This window comes from Solanum dulcamara, chromosome 3, assembly GCF_947179165.1.
Source record: "Solanum dulcamara chromosome 3, daSolDulc1.2, whole genome shotgun sequence".
Classification (NCBI taxonomy): Eukaryota; Viridiplantae; Streptophyta; class Magnoliopsida; order Solanales; family Solanaceae; genus Solanum; species Solanum dulcamara.
Window position 1 is genome coordinate 7,377,785 of NC_077239.1, and position 4,645 is coordinate 7,382,429.

The 4,645-nt window shown below is 35.3% G+C and overlaps 1 pseudogene; it reads left to right on the forward strand.

Annotated features, from left to right (window-relative positions):
• The first annotated feature begins 300 nt into the window (after nucleotides 1-300).
• On the forward strand, nucleotides 301-2,526 carry LOC129883414 (ATPase 2, plasma membrane-type-like; annotated as a pseudogene).
• Nucleotides 2,527-4,645: the final 2,119 nt, after the last annotated feature.

Below are 4,645 nucleotides of genomic sequence, written 5' to 3' on the forward strand. Positions count from 1 at the left end.
TCAGGTAGTGGAATAATGTTTGGTTCAGATATTGGAAATGCAACAACTAGTAATTATAACTTGAATGTCAATTTGGACGATGTGGCAACATATTCAAGTAGCACAAATATGTCTGATGCGTATGTTGGAAATGTGACTATTAATGGATTGGGAGCAAAAAATTCAAATTTTCAGCAACATATTGGTGAACCAAACATGTTTGATCCAAGCACTATTGTGGCGACATGATATGAGAGTGATATTGAAGGAAGAAATTCAAATGAAAAAGAAAATTGTGATGTGTATTTCAATTTCAATAATATGGTCTATCCCTTCAAGAATCATGGAAATCCGAATGCTAGCCTACCTAATGAACAAGGCAATGAGTTTGATCAAGTTTACCCTGATGATCAGGTTAGTGCTTCTATCTAGTTTGATGATGATATATATATATATATATATATATATATATATATATATATATCATTTCTCTCCTTTTGATAAAAAAGATTTTTATGAAGACATCTTTTTGTTAACTCAATATTGACTTGTTTTTCAAGAAAATATTTTTCGTCACAGCCATAATCTCCTCTAGATTTTACCTTAAATCTACTTACACAGGTGGCAGCGACATCAAATGTCCAGTTTCCAAAAATAACTGATGAATCCTCAAAATGATGATCCAATGTTATCAAGACAATTAGTGACAACTCTCATAAGTTCTCTATCCAGGGACAATTTTTTTCCCAAGTGAAAATTGGCATCTTTCACTTTTTTGAAGACTGTTTTATTTGGTACCCACTAAATTAGATCACAGGAAACAGAGGTGGATCACAACGGATACACTTAAATGCCAAGTCTTTCCTTTGCTAGAACCTTTTTAGATTGTACTTATTTTCACTATTCCCAAATATACAAGTATCCAAAGCAACTCCACCAGAATCAGACTCCACTTGCTACTCCACTAGGATGAAACGTCTGCTTGAAAAATAATAATTCTAATTCAGAAATTTTTTCTGATGTGGAAGATTAGACAAAGCTGCAACCACAGAGTATATTCCCGTCCCTTCTGAACCGCCTTCAAACAGAAAATAATAATAGAGAAATTAAAGAGAATAAAAATAACAGAAGATATAATGAAAAATTATTCACTTTACGGAAAATAGTTACAACCATATAATACACAATATTTCTCACACACACCCCAATACCTAAAATACTATACCCAAGAGATACCATCCCTAAATCCATCAATGGTAAAAGAAAATATAATACCATGTAATTTATACATTTTGGTATTTGGTATTTTTTTTGGTGTAGATACAAAAAATGGAGCTAAGCTCCTTAAATAGCTAAAAAAACTATTTTCATATGCTATCTCCCCGATGTGGGATAGCCAAGATTTTTTACTCCCTTTTTTTTCTTCCATTTTCAAACCAACAACCAAGTTGATCCTCCAAGGAATCATAGTGTAGAGACAATTATGTGTGACCTTGTCCTTGGTGTCAATGTAAAAATGATGATTGGCGATTAGCTTGTCATAGCCAAGGAGACTAGTCGTAGACTTGGCATGGGAACAAACATGTATCCTTCTTCCTCCCTCCTGGGATGCACAAGGATGAAAATACTACTGCTAACCACCTTGTGGATGAACTCATTGAGATGGTTGATGGCTTTGTCGGTTTCTTTCCAGAGCACAAACATGAGATTGTGAGGAAGCTCTATGAAAGAAAGCACATTTGTGGTATGACAAGAGATGGTGTGAATGACACCCCTGTCCTAAAGAAAGCAAATATTGGCATAGTTGTGGCTGTTGCTACTGATTCTACTCGTAGTGCATTAGACATAGTTCTCACGAAGCCAGGATTAAGTATGATAGTGAGTGTCATTTTAACTAGTCGAGTCATTTTCCAAAGGATGAAGAATTATACCATTTATGTTGTTTCTATAACCATCCGAATTGTGCTAGGATTCATGCTTATTGCACTAATCAAGAAGTTTAATTTCTCACCCTTCATGGTTCTTATCATGGCCATTCTTAATGATGGAACCATCATGACCATATCTAAAGACAAGGTGAAACTGTCACCTATGCCTAACTCATGGAAACTGAGAGAAATATTTGCCACTGGAATAATTCTTGGAACATACCTAGCCATGATGAGCGTTATCTTCTTTTAAGCTACTCACCAGTCAAATTTCTTTAGTGAAACATTTGGTGTAAGATCGATTAAAGATAATATGCACGAGCTTAATCCTTCCCTATATCTTCAAGTCAACATCATTAGTTAGACACGCATTTTCATAACTAGGTCAAGGAGTTGCTCTTACGTAGAATGACCTGGTCTCCTTCTGCTAGCTGCTTTTGTTGTTGCACAGCTGGTTGCCACCATATGTACAGTATATGCAAACTGGGTTTTGCTAGGATTCATGGTATTAGTTGGGGTTAGGCTGGTGTTATTTATCTTTATAATATTATTTTCTACATACCTTTCATATTCTAACATTCACAATCAGATACACTTTGAGTGGCAGGGCCTGGAATAATATGATTGAAAACAAGGTTGTTGTTAGAATGTATGCTTCCACTAGAATAGTTGGGGTCTGGTCCCTTATCAGAAATTAGTACAGAAACTTAAAGAATAGAACAATAAAATTAGACTCAAGATTTTACTTGAAAACTCCTTGCTCAAGGAGAAACCGCGACTTGCCACATAGGATTTCTGCTCAATCTTCACTAAAACAACTTAGCTAAAGATTCAGATTACAACTCTTGTAATCTAGGAATTGCACTCATAATTCCTCTTCTCTCCTAGTAACAACTCTATTATAGATCTGAAGCAATAACTCTACTGCTTTCCAAATCACTAGACTCCTAGCTAATTTATTCTTCAAGAGGTCTCCAAAACTAGCTATAGTTACTTCAACAAGATGAATAATGAAAAACAAACATAATGATCTGGTCTAGATTCCTTTATAGATTAGGAGTAGACCTTAAAATATTAAGACCAAGAAATTACAACTCTAAAATAAGAACAAAACAACTAATAACTATCAGGGCCTTGATCTTCTTCAAGAGAAAATTTCAGATTTCTTGAGAGCATGAGCTTTAATGGATTTTTCTTTTCACTAATGCCAAAAAGCCAAGTGAGAAATGTTGTAAAGAATGTATATATCAGTGATATATATTGCGTTGATGATTTGTATTAGTTAGACAACTGGCCCTCTACATAGGAACTTGGTCGCGTACACACAGACCTACAGACTTGGCAGGATCTATTTTGTACTGTTTGTCTACTGTCGTTACTAGCAAAGTGTCCTCAAAAGGACCAGGTCCTTTTCCTATTCCCTGAGTTTGTGAAATCATCAAAACCAACTAATACTGATGTAACACCCCGGATTTGTTTTTGCCAAGACTCTAATCGTTCTTTTTGTGCGTGTAGGATCGAACTCTATGACTTGTAATTTTATATATGAGTTAGGATCAATTCCTAAATATTTGAAGTGTATTAGAGGTGTTTTAGGATCATGAGAGATCTCTAACACTAAGTCGAGTCCAATGACTTCCAATCGACTAAGTTTTAGGATGAGTTTGTATAAGGGTCAACTTTGAACAACCATATCTCCTAGAATATAATGAATTGGGTGGTTCATTACCTATCAAATTAAAGGTATTTGAGTCTTCTTTCTAATGCCACCAAGATTATATTTTTTGGAGTTCGTAATCAAAAGTTATGACCATTATCCAACATACTATAATTGCAAAAATTTTAGGCATGGGGCGCCACTATAACGCTAGAAACTGGTCTCTGTAGTTTGGTCCTGGGCGCGACGTGCCACTATTAGGCTTGCAGGTTTTTTAAGCCCATTTTCCAGATTTCAATGACTTCCAATCGACTAAGTTTTAGGATGAGTTTGTATAAGGGTCAACTTTGAACAACCATATCTCCTAGAATATAATGAATTGGGTGGTTCATTACCTATCAAATTAAAGGTATTTGAGTCTTCTTTCTAATGCCACCAAGATTATATTTTTTGGAGTTCGTAATCAAAAGTTATGACCATTATCCAACATACTATAATTGCAAAAATTTTAGGCATGGGGCGCCACTATAACGCTAGAAACTGGTCTCTGTAGTTTGGTCCTGGGCGCGACGTGCCACTATTAGGCTTGCAGGTTTTTTAAGCCCATTTTCCAGATTTCAGAAATTTTAGACTTGGCGCTGTAGTGGTGCGGCACGCCACTATAGCGCCACCAGGGTTTTAGCCCATTTTTCCAGATTTTTGATGAAGGGAAATTTGGACATTTTTCCTAAACATATATACACAACTTGGTCATGTTTTGGGATGATATTTTCAGTTTTTCACCCTCTTCTCTCTCTAATCATCTTCAACAAGATTTGCCCTCAAAAATTCAAGGATTCAAGCTTTCCATTGAACCTCACAACAAGGTTTATCAAAATCTACTCTAAGGTATGTAAGGCTAACCTAAAATATGGATTGAGTTCTTCCATATGCCTCATAGATGTGTTGGATGAAGATGGTGAAAGACTTGAACCTTCTATGAAGGTTTTCTTGAAATGTTCCTAAACTCTAGAATATTTTTATATACCAGAAATTGATTGATGATTTTCATGACTTAAATTCTTGAATAATTATCTTTCAT